The sequence below is a fragment of the Tursiops truncatus genome, chromosome 1 (genome assembly GCF_011762595.2).
Source record: "Tursiops truncatus isolate mTurTru1 chromosome 1, mTurTru1.mat.Y, whole genome shotgun sequence".
NCBI lineage: Eukaryota > Metazoa > Chordata > Mammalia > Artiodactyla > Delphinidae > Tursiops > Tursiops truncatus.
The window spans coordinates 108,360,221-108,381,825 of NC_047034.1; the positions used below are offsets into that span (position 1 = coordinate 108,360,221).

The 21,605-nt window shown below is 39.2% G+C and overlaps 1 pseudogene; it reads left to right on the top strand.

Annotated features, from left to right (window-relative positions):
• Positions 1 to 19,182: 19,182 nt before the first annotated feature.
• LOC101323711 (large ribosomal subunit protein eL6 pseudogene) lies at positions 19,183 to 19,716 on the top strand (annotated as a pseudogene).
• Positions 19,717 to 21,605: the final 1,889 nt, after the last annotated feature.

Sequence of the window (21,605 nt, forward strand, 5' to 3'; positions counted from 1 at the left end):
ACTCTTTGTTTAAACAATGTTATGTTGAGACATTATTTACATACCATAAAATTTATCCAATGTTTAAGTGTATAATTCAGTGATTTTTGGTTTTTTTGGTAAATTTATAGTCATTCAGCCATCACTGCAATCCAAATCCAGTTTTAGAACATTTTCATAACCACAAAAAAATGTCCTCATGTCTATTTGAAGTTGATCTATGCCTAGGCAACCACTGATCTGCTTCCTACCCCTACAGATATACCTTTGCTGAACATTTCATATAAATGCAGTTGTATAGTATGTAGTCAGCTGCAACTGTGTTCTTTCACTTAGCCTAATTTTTTTTTTTTTGAGATTCACTCATGTTGTGGCATGTGTCAGTTTCTTATTCCCTTTTATTGCTGAATAGAATTCCATTACATAATGGTATTCCCCGCTCTGTACAGTTTGCTTTACTCCGACTTGATTTTACGAAAAACCCACATTAGTACCTGTTTTTGCTAACCAAAAGAAATCCAAAGAAGATGTTCGCTTTTGCAAAAATAGCGTTCAGAATTTGCTTTGCAGGGAGCCATTATACAGTCATCACCAACCCAAGCAGCAAGAGTGGCACTGCCAAGCTCCTTTCCCAGGAACTACACTCAGCATCAAGGCCCCATAGATTTGCACTGTGTCTGTGAGCATTTACGCTTTATCTTGACTTATTTTATGCATTCAGTTAGTAAGATGTGTCCTAAGGCAATAGCTTCTTCGCCTGCCACCATTTAGGCTTACAAAAGGTTTCTTAGAAACCCACTACTTTTGGATAGTGGAGGAAACCCATATATGGACATAACACATCTTGTGCATCCATTCATCAGTTATTGGATTGTTTTTAGTCAGTTTGGATTGTTTCCGGTTTGGGACCATTATGAATAATGCTTCTGTGTACACTTACATACATGTCTTTGTGTGGACATGTATTTCCTTTTTTTAAATAAATTTATTTATTTATTTTATTTTTGGCTGCGTTGGATCTTCGTTGCTGCATGCGGGTTTTCTCTGGTTGCTGCGAGCGGGGGCTACTCTTCGTTGCAGTGCGCGGGCTTCTCACTGCAGTGGCTTCTCTTGTGGCAGAGCGCGAGCTCTAGGCTCATGGGCTTCAGTAGTTGTGGCTCGTGGGCTCTAGAGCGCAGGCTCAGTAGTTGCGGCGCACGGGCTAGTTGCTCTGCGGCATGTGGGATCTTCCCGGACCAGAGCTCGAACCGGTGTCCCCTGCATTGGCAGGGGGATTCTTAACCACTGTGCCGCCAGCGAAGTCCCAACATATATTTTCTTTGGGTAGATTCTTAGGTATGGAATTTCTGGGTAGTATGAAAAGTTTATATTTAACAATTTAGTACACTACCAAACTGTTTTCCAAGTTTCTGAACCATTTTACATTCCCACCAGCCATGTAAGAAGGTTCTGTTTTCTCCACATCATCACCAATGCTTGGAATTGTCTGTCTTTTTTACTACAGTCATTCTAGTAGGTATGTAGTAGTATCTCATTATAGTTTTAATTTGCATTTCCCTAATGAGTAATGACATAGAGCATCTTTTAAAGTACTTATTAGCAGTCTATATATCTTTGCTGGTAAAATCTATTTTTAAGTCTTTTGTCCATTTCTTAATTGGGTGGTTTGTATTACTGAGTTGTAAGGGTTCTCTATATATACTGAATATATATCCTTTATCAGATAAAAATATTTGCTAATATTTGCTCCCGGTCTGTGGCTTATTTTTTGAACTTAAAAAGGCACCATGAAGAAAATGAAAAGTTTTAAATTTTGAAATGAAAAATTAAAATTTGTCTAATTTTATCAATTTTAATGGATTTAATGGATTATGCTTTTGGTGTCAGATCTAAGAACTCTTTATGTAGTCCAAGCCCACAAAGATCTTCTGCTACTATTTTTCCCAGAAGTTTTTTTAGTTCTAGCTCTTAAATTTAGTTGTATGATATGTTTTAATTTTTGCATAAGGAGTAAGGATCTATAATATTTTTTCATCTGGAAGATAATATTTTTGTATGTGGTATCCAATTGTTCTTATACTATTTGTTGAAAAGACTAGCCTTTCCCGCATTGGATTATCATGGCACATTTGCTAAAAACCAAATGAGCATACATGTAAGAGTATTTTTTAGACTTTCAATTCTGTTCCATTGATCTAAGTGCATATCCTTGCAAGTGTCCTGATTATTGTGCAGAGAGTCTCCTCTTATATCAATACCACAGTGTCTTGATTACCAAGTGTTGAGATCAAGTAGTAAGGCAGTACAAGTCTTCCAACTTTGGTTTTTTCCTATTGTTTTGATCAGTGTAGGTCTTTTGTACTTGCATAAAAGTTTTAGGATCAACTAATCAAATTCAATTAAAATGTCAAGTAAGATTTTGATAGGGATCACTTTGAATCTATAGATCAATTTGGAGATAACTGTCATCCTGAGAATGTGGAGTCTCACAATTTACGAACATGAAGTATCTCTCCCTTTATTTACATTTTCTTTAACTTCTCTCAGCACTGCTTTGTAGTTTTGGGGTACAAGTTCTTCATTTATTTTGTTAAATTTAGCTCTGAAGTCTTTCTTTTCTCTATTTTCTGAGAGTTTATGAATGATTGGTCTTATATCTTCTTTAAATATTTGATAGAATTCACCAGTGAAGCCACAGGGACAGGCTTTTATTTGTGGGAAGATTATTAATTGCTAATCCAACTTATTTATATGTCATAGGTCTACTAATATTTTCTATTTTCTATTTTTCTTGAGTCAGTTTGGTAATTTGTGTCTTTCTGTAAATTTTTCTACTTCATGTAAGTTATCTAACTTGTTGGCATGAAGTTATTCCTTTTAATTTCTGTAGGGTCAGTAGTGTTGTCCTCTCTTTCATCTTTGATTTGGTTAATTTCTGTCTTCTCTTTCTTTTACTGGGTCAGTCTAGCTAAGGGTTTGTAAATTTTGTTGATCATTTTAAAGAACCAACTGCTGGTTTTATTGTTGCTCTTGTTTTTCTGTTTCCTGTTTCATTCATTTATGCTCAAATCCCTCAGAAATAAACACAGTATTCCAAAGTTTCACCTTTGTTCCATGCAGATCATTTTTTAACCTATAAATAGTTACTGAAATTGACTATTTAGAGGATCCTGGAATATGGTGTTAGTCTTTGAGGGTATAAAGGTGTCTTCAGGCCTTCTCCAAGGGGCTTTTTAAATCCCTAAATCTCCAAATTACTCTCCTGCCATGTGCAAAGCTTTCATGTCATTTAACCTTTATACTTAACCCTTTGCTCAGACAACCTCCCCCAAACATATTTTCCATAAATAGCCCAGACATGACTCCTCTTACAATTCTGTTTGGGGGAAGTCCTCTCCTTAGAAAGAGAGTGTGTGAAAAAAAAATTTTTGGCAAAGGTAAACATGATTATAATTGACAAAAAAAGATTTTTATCTTCCTCTGCTTTTTCTGCCATCTCATAAATCCACTCAAAACAGAAAAAGAATAAATGAAAGTGATCTTATCCCTCAGTATACAAACTTCTGAAGGAAGCATATGTTTTATGCTTTTTTCTGCTGTTTTGAGGGTCTGTTGAGAGATGCTAGTGAAGTCAGTTTCCATCAAGGGCTTCTGCTTGAGGTTGAAGAAGGTAGAAAGGGACTGGCACTTTTCAAAGCATAATAACTTGACAACTGGTATCAGAAATGTGGCAAGATAAACAGGATGATTACATGTCTGCAGGATGTGAGTATAGTTTTTTTCAGGAAGCCTTCCAAATGGTCGAGTTTTTCCAAGGGAAACATCAGAGAAAGAAAGCAAACTACTTAGGAAAGTTTCAAAATCATAGACTTAGACTGAAAACATGGCTCCTTGTAAACTGAAAAATTTTAGTCTAGCCAGTTAAATGCTTCATGATCACCTGGCCAATTTCTCCTCCCTTCTTTAGCTTCAAAAAGAATTTTTTTCTTTTTCTTCTTTTTAAAATGAATTAATTTTATTTTTGGCTGCTTTGGGTCTTCGTTGCAGTGCACGGGCTTCTCACTGTGGTGGCTTCTCTTATTGCAGAGCACAGGCTCTAGGCATGCGGGCTTCAGTAGTTGTGGCACGTGGGCTCAGTAGTTGTGGCACACGGGCTTAGTTGCTCTGTGGCATGTGGGATCTTCCTGGACCAGGGCTCAAACCTGTGTCCCCTGCATTGGCACATGGATTCTTAACCACTGTGCCACCAGGGAAGCCCCCAAAATAATTTCTTAGTGATCTTGATGTATTTACAATTTGATCAATGATGCAAAAATAGCTGCCAGATCCTGCCTGCCCAAATCCTATCCTGTGACGGTGATGAAAGATCTGCATGCTGTGAACCAAGTCTGGCAGGTTACAAGGAGCAACTTCTGGACCTGAAAAAGCGTTCTAGAATTAGGGTAATATGAATCCATGGGTGGCTGGGAGCCTGCTGAGCTGTCCTCCATAGTCATCTGTTACTGGGTTTCTACTCAGCTTTCTGCTTTGTCTTCTCTGTCATACCTATCTCACTCCTTCCAGTCTCCCTTTCCTAGGAGCTGGGTCAAGCTTCCTGCTTCATCGTGGACACATTACTTGGTGCTAAGGCCCTGTCACTCACATGAAGATGAGTCCCACCTCTGTCCAGAGAGTCCTGGAATTTCACCACCAGCCTGAATCAGACTGGTGAACTTGCTTGTGATATGGCTTGCAAGTGTGCCAACTCTCTCTCCTAACTATTATATCAGTGGTTGCTCCTATCTCCCTAGCAGCCCACAGTTCAGTGTGGAACTCATTGCTGAGGCCACACAGAACACGACTACATCCAGAGAGAGTTTTAAGAAGCCATAATGCAGAGGTTTGCTAACTCTATGACAGAGAATGTGCCGGTTTTTGGGAAAGTCAGTGGGCTTAGCGGTCTCTGCTTTCTTCCTTCAGGTTTTAGGAGCAAAGCAGAGAAGCCCTTCAAGCTGTAATAGAATAAAAGATTTTAGTTGAGAGGTAGTCATCTCCTTCTCTGCCTAGTCAGCCCACAGAGTAGAAAGCCAACTCAGCATCCAGCATTCTACTGTACAGTATTAGGTTTCAGTAGTAGCTGCACATATGTAACCGAGCTAGGCACTGGCCCAGCAAACGCATCCCAGAATATAATCAGGGAGGTAGGATTTGCTTGGAGTAGAAGCTGGAAGGAATTAATGACAACTCATGGTAAAGGGGGTAATGCCAGGAAGACTGGAATATAGTGTAGGAACAGGGCATTAGGCACCATAATGCCTACCCTATTTGCTGCTTCTCAACCCTGCCCTACCTGATACCTTACTTGTGGAAGCCTGGCATGTGATGGAGTCCCTCAGTGCTTTCAAAAAGAAAGAGGCATGGCTGCAATCTGAACTGAAATGTCCATGACAGCAATCATAAAAGACAACCACTTAAGAAAAATTTGTGGTGGATTTTCCAAAGAGAAGAGGAATCTGTGAGTTGGCCTGTCTCTTAATGAATCTGTCTGCTTCTTTCTTGAGTGCGAACCAAGTGAACATCTGCTTGACAGAAGACCGAACACGATCCTCAGTAGAAGTTCTCAAGGGATTGCTGTTAAATGAAAGTGTTTTTGCCCCTTTAAAAAGTAAGTCTGAGTTAACAAAGAGTTTGTTTTGGTGGCAGTAGGAGACTCAGCTCTATGGCCAACAGCTCTCTTCCATTAAAGATAACCTGAGAACTTTCTTGGTGTGGAATTCCAAAAGCCATTTCCTTCCAGTTCCTGTTACAGTATTGCGAGTGATGCCATGTCCTGCCTGCCACAGGGGCTGTCCCTCTGCTCATTCCTCCATGAGCTATTGGGCATTTTGCCATTGTTTACATTCACCTGCAGGTGTGTGAGACAGGTATATTACCTCTCAGAGTTTATACTACTTAGTGAAGGTCTCATTTGAAATTAAACAGATGAGTAATAAATTCTACCCCGTTTCACAAGATAAGCATTAGGCAAATGCATGTTACAGATTTCCACCACATAGTAGACAAAGATGAGCAGTTTTATGTCGTTGTAGAACCATAGCTTGTTAGGAGTTGAAAGGGACCTAGAAGGCCATATAATCCACCCCTCGCCATGGCATCTCCATTATACCTACAAAGAATACCTCCAGCTCAAGTCTGTAAGGAAGGAAAATGTGCTTTACAAGACTTGGGGTGTTTCAGATCAACTCTGCATATTTAAGGAGGGAAAATGAAAGTTTCTCCCCTTCTTTTCAATGGGAGGTTACCAATCTGCAAGTTTCCATTCCAGCTGGAAGTGCCTGTGCTCTCTCGCTCTGTCTCATTCCCTCTCTCTCTTGCTGTCTGCACTGTATGCCTGCTATTCTCATGTGTTTAATACTTCTCTGGCATTCATTTTATATGGTATTGATTGTAGCATCTTACATGTACATATATGACCCTCCTAATTAATTCGAAAATATAACTACATGAACTCTGGATGCATTGGTGCCTCCCACTTCATTTGGTCAGCTGGTTTGTAGAAAGTTTTTAAATCTAATTTTTGACTCCTTGAACAGATCATAATTTTTTCAGATACTTCTGAAAAAGTAGGCCTTAGGGTACCTCATGAAGAGTTATCCACTATCTCACTCTGACCTCAGATAAACCTTATGAAGAATCATGGGCTGAGTTTCTTTATCTGCAATGTGAAGGTGCATTTAGATTCATTTCGTGCTTCTCAAACCTCTTCACTTTGGAACCCCTGAAGACAGGAAAATAAGTACCTACTCCCTGAGTTTGAGGCTACTGGCTGCAAGTGAGATTCTTTTGAATCTCACTTTTTTTAAATTAGAAGTACAGGTAATTTTGCATTGTATTTTGCAACTATCTACCTGTGCAGCAAAATAACTTTTGCTTCAATCTTCAAGTCAAATTAAAACTCAGGAAGATTTCACAGTGTTTATTCAATTGCTTTCTGCACCACTGGTGCTGAGAAATGTCCTTCAGTTTGAGGTGCATGAGTCATCACTCTGTGATCTTATACTTTGTATAGCCATTCATTAGTAGAATGCCTACTATATGCAAGGCACATGGCCAGGCTCTAGTCTTGGACTAGGGCATTATATTCCACCACCGCCCTGAGGCTGATTGTTGGCCATGTTCATGATACAACTGCCATGCAGAGTGGGGCCTCAATAACTATTTATCGATGACTTGGTTCCATGGTTCCCAATGGCCTACAGGGATAATTTTCAAATCATGGCCCCTGGACACTCAGAGTTTAGTGGCAGTTCTCTTGGCTCCGCGTGATGGGAGGCTGGGGGTGGGAGGTTGAACTTTTCCCTAGTCAAAACAGCTTTGCTTTTGTCTGTTTGCTGTAGTAGGTTTTTACTTACAGCTTTGTTTTTTGTAGATGTCCTTTATCCAGTTAAGAAGTAACCTATATTCCTAGATTTCTGAGAGTTTTGGCCAATAATTGATGTTTGATTTCGTAAAATGCTTTTTAACCAACTGTTGAGATTATTATATAGTTTTTCCTTTTTACTTGGTTAATATGATAATCTACATTGCTTTTAATGTTAAACCAGACTTGGATTCCTAGGAAATTTGTGTTTTCCTTTTTATATATTATTGGATTCAGTTTGCTAATTTTTTTTGTTGTTCATTTAGTTTTCTTATAATGTCTTTGTCTCCTTTTTGTATCAGGGTAATGCTATGACAATTTTCTGGAAGACTTTGTGCAGAATTGGTATTATTTCTTCCCTAAATGTTTGGCAGAATTTACTAGTGAAGTCATCTGGGCTCGGTGATTATTTTGTGGGGAGGTTTTTAACAAAGTCAACTTATTAAATAAGTATAGGGCTAATCAAGTTATCTGTTTTTTCTTGAGTAAGTTTTGGTAGTTTCATGTCTTTGAAGAAACTTATCCATTTCACCTAAGTTGGTAGATTTATTGGCATAAAGTTGTCATAACATTCCCTTATTATACTCTTTTAACATCTGTTGAATCTATAGTGATGATACCTCTCTACTCCTTGAGGTTGGTAATCGTGTCTTTCTTTTTTCCCTGATCAATCTAGCTATATAGGTTTATACATTTTATAGATCTTCTCAAAGAACCAATGCTTTGTTTAATTGATTTTTCTCTATTCTCTATTTTATTGATTTCTGTACTGCTCTTTATTAGTTTCTTTCTTCTACAATTATCTTGGGTTTAATTTGTGCTGCTTTTTCTAGTTACTTAGGTAGAAGCTGAGGTCATTGATTTGAGACTTTTCTTCTTTTCTAATATAAACATTTAATACTGTAAATTTCTCCCTTAGTACTGCTTTAACAGCATCCTACAAATTCTGATATGTTGTGTTTCCATTTTCATTCAGTTCAGAATATTTTCTAATATCTTTTTTGAGTTATTTAACCCATACGTTATTTTGAAGTATGTTATTTAGTTTCCAGATATTTGGGGGATTTTCCGGATATCTTTCTGTTATTGATTTCTTTACACACATGCACTGATAAGTATTCCACTGAATACTCAAGGGGAAACCTCTGCAGATCTCCAGTTTCTATCTGTACAGCTGTCTCCTCTATAGTACTTTGTCCTATGAATTCTCACTGCCTTGATCGCCCCTGGCTCTTAGCTACATCTCCTTAACTCAGGATGTCCTTTGGGTGCCTCCTGGCACCCTTTCCTCCCTGTATCTCCTTTCCCTCCCTGTATCACACCCTGGTAACTCTCAGAGTTTAAAGCTGGAATAATTGTAGGGCTCACCTTTTTTTTCTTCCCATCTGTCAGAGACCACTATTCTTCATTGCTGATACCTGTGTCTTGAAATCTTTGTTCTATGCATTCTGTTGGATTTCTGGTTGTTTCAGACAGGTGAGTAAATCTAATACCTGTGACTTCATCTTGCCTTGAAGTAGAAGTCTGGACTGTGTTCTTTAACATACGTATTCATCCCTTGCTATATCTAATATAGTACCATTCGCATGGAGAAAAAAATCCATGTGCACAGATGAAGTATACAGGGATAGGAGACAGAAAGCCTAGGGTCTAGTCCCTGGTGCTTGGAACAACTGATTATGTGCCCTTGGGCATTCATTTAACCTTCCGAATGTAGTCATCTACCCTACCCAGTCTAATAAGAAGAATTACTATTTAATGAGCATGCGCCCTATGACAGGCACTGTGCTGAGAGCTTTATGTAATTGTCTTATTTAATACTCACAAGGTAGCTTAGCAAAGATTATCTCCTTGAGTCCTCACAGCATTCCTCTGAGGTAAATTTTATTAACCCACATGTCATGATAAAGATAAAGATAAAGCCTTTGGCCCAGTTAAGTGTCTTGTCCCAGGTCACTCATCTGGTCAGTTCCGTAGCAGAGTTCAAACAAATCCATTACCTATGTCCCACTGCCACAGACTTGACAGGTTTGTGAAAATTAAGAGAGTTAATGGATGCAAGCATGCCTTGCAGAATGTAAAACTTAGTAAAAAAATAGTAACAGCTTGGTAATAATAATTCACTATCAGTGAATTAATCTCATTTCTGACTGTTTCTGTATATACCTCTAAGGAAAAAACAAATCAGTGTTCTCAATTTCGAGATGAAAGTTTCAAGCACTTTGAGATACTTTATTATTCAACATGTCTATAACTCATCGTGGTTGTAAGCAAAAAGAATTAGAAGTTTACATCACAGATTTGCTAAAAGTGAAGAATATTTCTCCTTATTGCCTTCTATCAAGATTGCACAGATACAGAGCCCAGTTCGATGGGGCCTTTGATTTTCTACCCTGTGCTAGTTAGTGAAGGACTCTAGTGAAAGGAATGTTTTATCTTGTCATCTGCTTATCAGACAGCTGGAGTCTACTGACAAGTCCACTCTTCTTGCCAAGCCAGACTTCAGGCCAATTAGGGCCTCTGCTCCCAGGGGAGAAGAATATGATTTGACATGATTCAGGCGAGGTACGTGTGGACTGGCTCACAGACAGCTTCACATTTTGTTGCCAACAGCTTAGGAATCTACAGTCTTTTTTCATATGAGGTTACATATGAAAAAAAAATGTGTGTTTTTCTTTTGTTTTTATTGCTGAATTGTGCAAATAAGAAGAGGAAGCTAGTTGGCCCACTCATTTTTGTCTTCCTAAGAAGAATGCTGACTTTCCAATTTTTAACAAAGGGATCTCAGACTTTAACTTCTTAAATGACCCAAGAAACGTGGTTGAGGTCACTAGAGGGAGAAAACAATTATGGACTTTATAGAGAGCAAACAAATAGAAAACTCTTAGAGGACTGATGTGTTTTTAACTTTTTTTTTTTTTTTTTTTTTGCGGTACGCGGGCCTCTCACTGTTGTGGCCTCTCCCGTTGTGGAGCACAGGCTCCGGATGTGCAGGCTCAGTGGCCATGGCCCACGGGCCCAGCCGCTCTGTGGCATGTGGGATCTTCCCAGACCGGGGCACAAACCCGTGTCCCCTACATCGGCAGGCGGACTCTCAACCACTGCGCCACCAGGGAAGCCCTCTTTTTAACTTTTAAGGGCATGTTCTCAAGTCAAATAGCTGATGGCGCAGATCAATGCAGCGTTTGCAATGTGTTCATGTAGAAAGCTGCTGACTTCTAAATGCCGCTCATCTGATAGGACTACAATGACAAACTAGAATGTTACTTATTTTTTCATGTTGGAAATACGAACCTGCTTGTTTGCTGGTTGGTTTACTCTTTTGCCTCCAATCCTGTCTGGTAGAAGAACTTGCACATAGAACTTGCACATATGGATTCCTGTCCATCACATACCTCTGGTCGTCCTGTAAGCTGTTTCATGCTAAGAAGTATTTGTCTCAGGATAAAAAAGTCAGGCAAGTGGAATTATATTTTCCAATCAGAAAATGCCAACATACAGATTAAGAGGTCAATAGTGCCACACTTGGCCAACCAATTAAAAATGTTTCTGTTGAAATAGTTCAGAGTCATTATATCTTCATGTATTCATTCATTCCACTTGGTTGAAAATATTTTTTCTCTTCTACTAACATGATACAATTCTTTAAGCAGCCACTAGAAATTCTGGTCCAATCACACAGTCTTTTCCCAGTAAGAAATAGTTTCAGATTTCTGATTCTGTCTTGAGAGTTTTGGTGGGCCTACTAAGGCAGTTCAGGAAGTAGATGGTTGCAGCAGTATGTTCTTTAAATCATCCATGAACAGTAAAAGTGAGACATATCTCATTCATCTTTGGATTCCACGTATCCAGGTGCCTGCACATAGCATATCCTCAATAAAGTTTTTTTTTTTTTTTTTTGCGGTACGCGGGCCTCTCACTCTTGTGGCCTCTCCAGTTGCAGAACACAGTCATCCAGACGCGCAGGCTCAGCAGCCATGGCTCACGGGCCCAGCCGCTCCGCGGCATGTGGGATCTTCCCGGACCAGGTCACGAACCCACGTACCCTGCGTCGGCAGGCGGACTCCCAACCACTGCGCCACCAGGGAAGCCCCTCAATAAAGTTTTGTTGTGTGAATAACTGATGAAGACTTTCCTGTCTGGCATCCTGTGAAAGATGACAAAAGAATCAGGAAATTATTTGCATGTTCCTTGAGGAAAACCTTTTGGTGATTCAGTGATGATTCAGGTTGGAATTCTAAGGTCTCTCCCAGACTTATGATTCTATCATTTTTTTTTGTTTTGTTTTGTTTTGTTTTGCGGTACGGGGGCCTCTCACTATTGTGGCCTCTCCCTCTGCTGAGCACAGGCTCCGGACGCGCAGGCTCAGAGGCCATGGCTCACGGGCCTAGCTGCTCCATGGCATGTGGGATCTTCCCGGACCGGGACATGAACCCATGTCCCCTCCATCGGCAGGCGGACTCTCAACCACTGCGCCACCAGGGAAGCCCTCTATCATTCTTTTTAATGTTGAGTTTTCAACATTTCATTGGATATAAGTTGAAGCATTTCTAAACCTTTTCACTGAAGAAAACCTTCTTGATCTTGATACTAAACTGCTTATGAGAGAGACCCAGAAAGTTACAGTGAGGTCTTCTGTCATGTTAGGCTTTCATTAGCTCAACATTAGCAGAGCCCAGCTGACTGAAACCAAATAAGAAATATTGATTGAGTGTGAAATGATACTTGCTAAAAACATCTGAGCTCTAGAACCTATGTGAAGACAATGTGAAGTCATTCTTCATCACCAGCACACCCAGCCTTAACCTTGAAGCTTTATCTATTGGGACTTCAGTCCCATCAGATTTTATGAGCTTAGTAGGAATGCTTTAAACAGGTGCTGCTGTGAAATATATTGTAGTACTGGTTAACTAAGCTACATACTTTTCTTTTGCCTCTTTTCACAGTTCTTCCAAGATGATGACTGACAAAGAATATTGTAAAAAGTCACATGAGTGGTACACTTGTAGATAATAAGAACAGAGAAATAAAACCTAGGATCTCAGCCCAGCCTTGCAGATAGTTGCCAAATGCATCTTTTCTGTGGGCTGGCTGTGCCTCTTTGTACTCACCAGTGTGCCTTTCTCTCCTTCTTGCTGCACCCTACTTCTCTCTTTTCATTTTTGTATGATTAGGTCAGTGGACCATAAGCGCCTGCCTGTTACACATGGTTTAGACCTTCTCATACTCTTAGTATGCGTATGCTGTTAAAGTACAGATTCTGATTTAATAGTCCAGGGGTGGTAGGGTGGGAGAGGTTCTGCATTTCTAACAAGTTCCCAGATGATGCCTGCGCTGAAATCTGTACTTTGAGTACTGGGCTTTAGACCAGAGCAGTTGTACTTCGTTGTATGTTTGTACATAGTTTTAGTTTTTAAAATCCTGATACCCAGACTGTACCCCAGGCCAATTAGATCAGAATCTTTGAGGGTAGATCCAGGCAATGGCTGCTGGTAAGTGCTAGCAAACAGCTCTCCCTGATTTGTAGTATTTGCCAGTTTCCATGATGTAAATACTCCCATCATTTCAAGCCACAAACATAATGCCATGGAACATGGAGTTGGAAAGAAGTGCTAACATTCAGCCTGTGAGCCAGCACACACTGTCTTCAGCACTCCACTGGATCCAGGCATCTTCATTTTTATAGCTCCCCAAGTGCGTGAGCTGTAACTGATTCCCTTTTGAGGCCAAAATGGAGAACTGCTGTTTTAAAGTTAAACTGTCTCTATTACTTAAAGATATGTTTCTTCATTCAGCGTTGGTGCCCTGGACTTTTGAATCTGCCCTCTACTCTCCTACCTCATTAGCCCACTTTCATTCTCAAAACCATGTTAGGATCTGACCAGTGTCACACCCCTCTCTTGTGCAGTATACAGTTAAGTGCTTAGAAATTCCAATATGATACTACTTCTGGAGCCTACTTCTACCCAGTCTCACCCCACCTGCATGAGTGTTACTCCATTCAACGATACCTGTTTTTGTGTAAGACAGTAGAATGGCAGCAGGCGTGTTGTTTTGAAATCCAAACTGAGAATTCTTCCAAAGTCAGAATCAAGTCCTCAGGAACAGCGGCAACTTCTCCTTCCAAGTTTAACTTTCAGCAAGTCCACTCACTTTATTCAAGGGACATGTGGAGCAGGGAATGGATATCCTGAAGATTCAACTTCTGGCTCTGCTACTGATTGTTCAGTGACCCTGGGCAAGTAACTTATCCTTTCTGAGCTTCAGTTTTCTCACAGCAAAATGCAGATAATAACTGTACTTACTTCATAGGATCATCATGCCTGGCACAGAGTGGGCACTCGGTAAATGTTAATTATTACTACAGCTCTTATTACTAGTATAATTCTACTGATGGTGATAACTTTGTGTTCTGAGCGCGCAGGGACCCCAGATATATATCAGTATAGAGACATTCAGAAGGAAGGAGACAACCTAGCCCGGGTTCAAGCCTGGCTAACAGCTCACAGCTCAGGAACACCCCAAGCCCTAGGAATACCCATACCCTCCACAGCACAGCACCACATATTTCTGTCTTTTATCTAACCCTGGCTCATAACCTCAACTTTCCTTTCTTAACTTCCTCACTCTCCTTTTATGAATTGAAACAAAGACATACTTCTTTTAGCCTCCCAGATACAGAAGCCTTTATATGATAATTTTTTGGTGGGAAGGTGAATGAGAATGAGGGAGAAAGAACTAATTATCCTTTCCTTTGTTATAATTAGAAAGATGTCTTTGTTTCAGTGTCCATCTGTGGCTCCCAGGCTTACTGAGGACACCATGAGGACTATTTTAAAGGATGGACAGAATATTTGTACTCAGGAAGAATTGATGTTTCACAGGAAGGAAGCGTGGACAAGTGGCAGTCTCCCACATGGAAACTTTCCCCCTAACTGTTCAATTCCTTAAACAGAAGCCACTTCCTTTGAATTGTGGGGTGTCACTTTTCTTCTGAAATACACCCCTGCTTCCTGGTTTATGACTGTTACGCATGAGAAAAAGTTTTTTTCAGAGAAAAATATAGCATACTTGTTGCACGTGATAGAATGTATTGGTCATGGCAGTTTAATTCGGTGAGGGGTTACAGGTTTCATTTTGCAAAGAAGCAAAATTTAACCTTTGGTAAATGGCCCCTGTTTTATCACAGCGTATAAAATAAATCTAAGCAAAGGAATTTTCTCTTTCAAGGGCTGCTTAAAATTCACCTCCTCCAGACTAACTCCTCGATCCAACCCCCAACAAAACAAGCAAACAGGGCTTCCCTGGTGGCGCAGTGGTTGAGAGTCCGCCTGCCGATGCAGGGGAGACGGGTTCGTGCCCCGGTTCGGGAAGATCCCACATGCCGCGGAGCGGCTGGGCCCGTGAGCCATGGCCGCTGAGCCTGCGCGTCCGGAGCCTGTGCTCCACAACGGGAGAGGCCACAAGAGTGAGAGGCCCGCATACCGCAAAAAAAAAAAAAACAAAAAAAACAAGCAAACAAACATCGTCAAATATGTTTTGGGAATCATTGTGTGCCACCTATTATGCTGGGTTCTCTCACATGAGTCACCTCTAGTCAGAACTAAGTGCTCTCCATCAGTCTCCCATTACACTTCTCCCTCATTTAGAGTGGGGGTAACCTGGGGAAAGGGAGATTGAATAAAGACACAGCATTGATCCCAGAGAAATATGCATGTCTAAGCTAAGGCTGAGGGAATGGAGAGAAGGGAAGGTTAAAGAAGTGGAATTAGTAAGCCTTCAAGCTTGAATAGATGTGGAGGGAAAGGGCAGGGTGGGATCAACACTGCACTCCAGCTTTTAGCTTTGGGTGATTCAAAATTGAGAAGGTCGAGCAGATTGGAAGTTCTATGAAACTACTGACTTCAGGCAAAAATGAAAGAAGCTGATTACTATGCACTAAAATTATAACATGACTGCTTCAGAGAAAAGATTTATAAACATTGATTTTGATTAATACTGCCCCTCTAATGCTTTCTAATTAAACCATCAACCGTCAGGACTTACTAAGGATGGGGAATTAGATACAGCCAAGTTTGTCCAGAAAGAACATGAAATACTCTTAATGTCTAAGCCTGAAACTAACAGGTTTGTTCACTACACATTTCTTGAGCATTGACTCTATGGCAGGTGCTGAGCCTGCACAGATGGGTGGTACTCACTACCTGTCGTGGTGAAGCTCTTCAGTCTGGAGAGACAGATGTGCAAATGATTAACTGTGATAGATGTGATAAGTCCTATTGTAGAGCTACACAAGAGGCAGGGGCAAGGCACCCTCACCATCTACCCACAAGCCTAGGCCAGATGGTGCCACACCCCCCACTGGACATATTTGCAATGTAAGAGACCTGATCCTTGATTGTTACCACCTCCATCGTGCCCCCTTATAGTCATGTAAGGAAGAGAAGCTGAGAGGACTTAAACTTTGGAGTCAGGCAAATCTGAGTTCCAAGCCCAGATCCAAACTTGTTACCTGTGTGACCTTGAGCAAGGTAGTCTATCCTTAAGCCTCAATTTCCTCATTTGTGAAATGGGGATGACTACCACTTCATCAGATTATTGTGAAAATAAAACTGGGTAAGGTATGTTAAGTGGATGTCATATAGTAGGTATTCAAGGAATATTAATTCTGAGACTGTATTCCCATTTTCACTAATGTTTATGTAGTGTCATCAAGAAGGAGTAAAATTCTACAGATGAATATTTAATCATACTCTGAAAACTTTAGTGTAAACTAAAGTGGGCTAGAGTCAGCACATCGGGTCTGAGTAGTGTGTGTGTCTCTAGTAAATAGTTTAACAACCTTGAGAAAAGCCTCTTACACTGCCTGCTGATCTTATCTCCAAGCCTGGACTTTTCTCTTTCCGGGCCCCAGAAACTCCCCTGTTAAAAGGAGATATCTCATACTGGTGATAACATAATATTTCTTTTATTTTACTTGTTTATATATTGAATAAATTTTTATTTTTATCTAAGATGAACACGTAAGTTTAAAAAACTAGTAACTATGAATCATAAAATGGAAATGTTCATCCCCTCTGCATCCTCCACTCTGAATTTCAGTCAGCCACTTTTAGCATTCTTAACTGTTTATTTGGGAATTTACTTCTATGTATCTAAATAACATCCTTACACTACAATTCTTGGTTATTTGTATAATTTTAATCATTATTCATTGATTTCCCACTGTGGGAAAAAAGGATTTAACACTCCTTTCATAGATACACACACACACACACACACACACACACCACTCCTCGTCCATCCTTCTTATATAGATCATAAATGTTGGTTAGATATTCAAATTTTACATTGTTATTCACAGTGAAGTCAGATAATGAATATGGTTACATACAATTGCATTTCCTTCCTTACACAAATTTTTTGTTTCCCTAAAGGTAATAATTTCATTGATTTCCTGTTTGCTTAGTTTTCCTCCTAGTAGCACTAGTTCATCCCAAAATGCTTATAAAAAGTATGTGTCCTTTCACTACATTTGAACACATCTGGCAATCTCTCAGTTTGTGGAAGACATTTCTCTTGAAGTCCTGCATCCTCTTGTTCCAAATTGGGCTAGTTGCTCTCCAGGCCTGCTATGTAACCAAATTCCTGGGATCTTAATCTCCTTTCACCATCTTCCTGGGATACTCTTACCCTCACTATGGTGATGGGTTCTCTATTTCCTGGATTCCATGTGTTCTTCCTGCTTGTTTTACTCCCTCATTTTGTAGAAGCACATTGTCCAGTAATGTTTTCTAAAAGGGGAAGAATGGCTTTTGTTTTTGGATATTGCATACCTGGAAATGTCTTTATTCTACCCTTTCATTTGAATGATAGTTTGATTTGGTATAGAATTACCAATACAGGTCAGAAATATTTTTTTCTCCCAATTTTAAAGAATCACTCCGTTGCTTTTATAATTGGGTGCTTTTCTGATTGTCAGTACTTTCTAGGTGAACTGTTTTTTTTCGTTTTATGTATTTATTTTTTAATCACTGTAAACTTTAAACATGTTCTGTTTAACTCTAGTGTCTTAAAATTTCACAGTTACGTGTTTTAATGTAGGTCTAGTTTCATTTATTGTTAACGGGCCCTTTCAAACTGGAAAGTCATCTTTCTATTCTTAGTTAAGATAATTTTCTTTAAATAATACTAATATGCTCTGAAGTCATGAGTTCAAAAGTCGCTTTCAGATTTATTTTAATTCTTTTTTTATTGAAGTACAGTTGGTTTACAATATTATATTAGTTTCATGTATAAAATATAGCAATTTGATATTTTCACAGATTATACTCCATTTAAAGTTATTATAAAATATTGGTTATATTCTCTGTACTGTATATTACATCCTAGTATATTATTTATCAGATTTAAAAAAAATTCTTATTAAAATTATTGCTTGACCTTTTTTTGTTTTTTTTTTAAATTTTTTAATTTTTTGAAAAGATTTTTATTGGAATTGTTGAAAATCAGAATTACCAAAAATGTAATTTGGGTATTACTTCACAAATTACTTATTAATGCCAATTTTCATCATTTTTTCTGTCCAGAGCTATAAAAGAAAAAAGTCTTTCTAATGTAATGAAAAAGACAAGTTAAAGATTAGTATATGTAGCATGTATTACACTTTAGCTAATTATGCTTATGAGGTCAATTGTTGTATGGAAACTCAACCTCGTTTATTGGACATCTTTAGAAAATGATCAATTCCACAGAGAAATTTATGTACACACCCTTATTTTCATTTTACCTATATTTAATTAAAATATTCCTCAAAGATGTTATTTGTTTGCCTAACTTAAACCAGGACCGCCCTTTTAACAGACCCTACTGAGTATTTATTTATTCTTTCATTTAATTAGTCAACAAGTGTTGTGTAAGTTTTTCTTGGTGAGTCAGGATCATCATTATACATTATGTGTTAAACATTATTATACATTATAGTGTTAAACTTCAAGACAGTTTTGCCCCTTAGGTGCCGTGAAGTTGTGTAGTGCAATTGGCCTCAAATACAATGCTTTGAGAAAATTAACGCTTTTTGAGAAAAAGCTCACGTGACTCAGTAAGGAAAAGAAAAACAACCCAATAGGAAAAATAATAAACAGGTATTTCACAGAAAAGGGATAACACATGGCTCATAAACATATGAAAAGATTCTCAATTTCTTAGGTACCAGAGAAATACAAATTAAAACCACAATGAGTTACCATTGTACACCACCACTAGCTAAGCCCGACAAATCCAAGTGTTACTGAGGATGTGGAGCTATAGGCCTCTTTTATACTGCTAGTAGAAGTATAAATTTGTGTAATTCTGTGGAAAACAATTTGGCATTAGCCAGTAACGTTGAACATGCACATCCCTGCTACCCAGTGATTCCATTCCTAAGTGTGAACCCTACGAAAAATCTTACATCTGTGTAGAAGATGTATATAAGAATGTTCTGCCAGTGTAGTTTATGGGGGAAAACTGAAACAACCTAAATATACATGTGCTGTAGAAAAGATGGATGAATTGGAGTGTACTCATACACTGGAATGCCATCCAGCAGTGAAAATTAGTGCATTATAACTACTTGCATCAATATGGATGAATGTTATAAATAATGTTGAGGGAAAAAAAAGGAAGTCTCAGAAGGAGACATACAAGTATTTATCAATTTATATAAAGTTAAAAAGCTGACCTTACAGAATATATTTTGTAGGGATATATAAACCTCGATCCAACTATAAAGAAAAGCAAAAAAAAAAAAAGATTAAGAAATAATGCCCAGGTAGTATCCTACTGAAGACATGCCTCGAAAGCTGTTGAGTCACTGCAGAAAACCCTTCAGTAAGCATGTGAGAAAACTGCGCGCTAGCGTCACTCCTGGGACTGTTCTGATCATCCTCACTGGGCGCCACAGAGGCAAGAGGGTCATGTTCCTGAAGCAGCTGAGCAGTGGCTTGCTACTTGTGACTGGGCCTCTGTCCCTCAATCAAGTTCCTCTGCGGAGAACACACCAGAAATCTGTCATTGCCGCTTCCACCAAAGTTGATATCAGTGGTGTGAAAATCCCAGAACATCTCACTGACGCTCGCTTCAAGAAGAAGCAGCTCCGTAAGCCCAGGCACCAGGAAGGTGAGATCTTCGACACAGAGAGAGAGAAATCCAAGATTACAGAGCAGCGCAAGGTTAATCAGAAAGCTGTGGACTCACAAATTCTGCGAAGAATCAAAGCCGTTCCTCAGCTCCAGGGCTACCTCCGCTCTGTGTTTGCTCTCACACATGAAATTTATCCTCACAAAGTAATGTTCTAAACTTCTTACAAGGAACCTTAGTAAATAACTCGGTCCATTAAAAAAAAAAGAAATTATCCAGAGAGTATTTACATGGGAGGAGGGTGGGTTAGGGGTATGATTATAGAAGGATACAAAGAGGGATTCAAAGACATGGTAATGTTCTATATTACCTCAGTATCATTTCATTAAACCAATATTTCCTAAATGCCTGCTATGTGCTAGGTACTGCTGTAAGCACGTAGGAGTACAAGAGCCCTTTATGGAGAACATATTCTACAAGAAAAGACAAAAAAATGAATGAAATAAATTATTAAATTATTATTGTTTTAGAAGGTGATAAGTTCTATGGAAAAAATAAGAAGGTGAGGGAGTTTAAGACAGAGCAGAGTGAGCGTATGGTTTGCAGAATTAAATGAGATGAGGCTTCATTGAGGTGACATTTGAGCCAAGATTTGAAGGGCATGAGAGAGTAGGCCACATGGCTTTCTGGGTGAGTAACATTTTAGGCAGAGGGACTAGCCAGCGCAATGGACTTGCTATGGCAATATGTCTGATGTCTTCAGGAAGACATGGGGAGGGCACTGCAGCTGAAACAGAATAGGCAATATGGTCAGAGACGTGTCAGCAGGGCTTTATAGGGCTTTATTAGATGCTAGGTCAGAGACTGGCAAACTTCTTCTGTAAAGGACCAGATAGTAAATATTTTAAGCTTTATGGGCCATAGGGTCTCAGTTGCAAACACTCAACTCTGCTGTTGTAACATGAAAGTAGCATAGACAATATGTAATGAGTGGACGTGGTTGTTTTTGTATTCCAGTAAAACTTTACAAAAATAGATGGTGACTGGATTTGATTTATAGGCTGTGGTTTGCTAACTCCCGTGCTAGGTCTCATGGGAGGCCATTGCAGGTTTTTGAACTGAAGAACAGCAGGCTCTGACTTAGTCATTTAAAAGAATCATTCTGGCTGTAGTGTTAAGAGTAGATTGTAGAGAGTGCCAAGGGTGAAGCAAGGAGATCTTCTCTTGGAATAATCGGGCGAGAGGTGATAGAGGCTTGAATCTTGACGGCACAGCTGAGGTAGAGAAAAGGGGTCCGTTTCTCTGCTTTTGACAGTAGAGTTAACTGGATTTGCTGATTGATTGGATGTGGGTGTGAGAAAAGAGTCAAGGATGACTAAAGTTTTCAGCCTGAGCATCATTTAAGGAGAGAAAAACCCTTTGTGGTTGCACATTACTTTTTAAATTATATATTATGTTTTATAAACTTTATGTCTGGTATATTTAACAATATTTTTTTTAAAGGAGAACATGTTCTTTAACATGTTCCATCCAGGATCTGGTGTTTTATTCAGCAGCTTAACTAACCAGATTTTGCCTCCTTATCCTATTTCACAAACAGAAAATTCTGTTTTCCCTCCTTCCTTTTGCATTTTTTGCCCCAAGCATATGAGCTGCCAGAAATAGCACAAAATGACCAGACTGACTCAGGAGAGGAAGAAGCAAAATGTCTAGAAGAAATGGAAACTTAAGATTCAAGATTCTCCTGAGCATTGCAGTTTTTTCACCATTCTCCTGAAACCAATCCCCTATAAGGGAATATCACCAGCACTACAGGACAAGTAGAAGGGAAAGAAAGCTGGAGGAAGGGTAGGCATGGGAAGAGAAAGGGAAGGAGAGAAGGAATGAAGGAGAACCCAAAGGACTGCTGGCTCTGTTGAGATGACACCAAAGCAATAGCTATAATTGATGAGAAGAATTTTTGTTAGATAAATTTCAGTTCTCCCAGCGTTTACTAAAAGGACAAGAGAGAAGCTTAGGAAGGGGAAGGAAAACAAGATCCATCCCTGGGACCCTATGCTGAAGTTGCTGTAGTGTATTCAATAGTGCTTTTTTTTTTTTTTTAAAT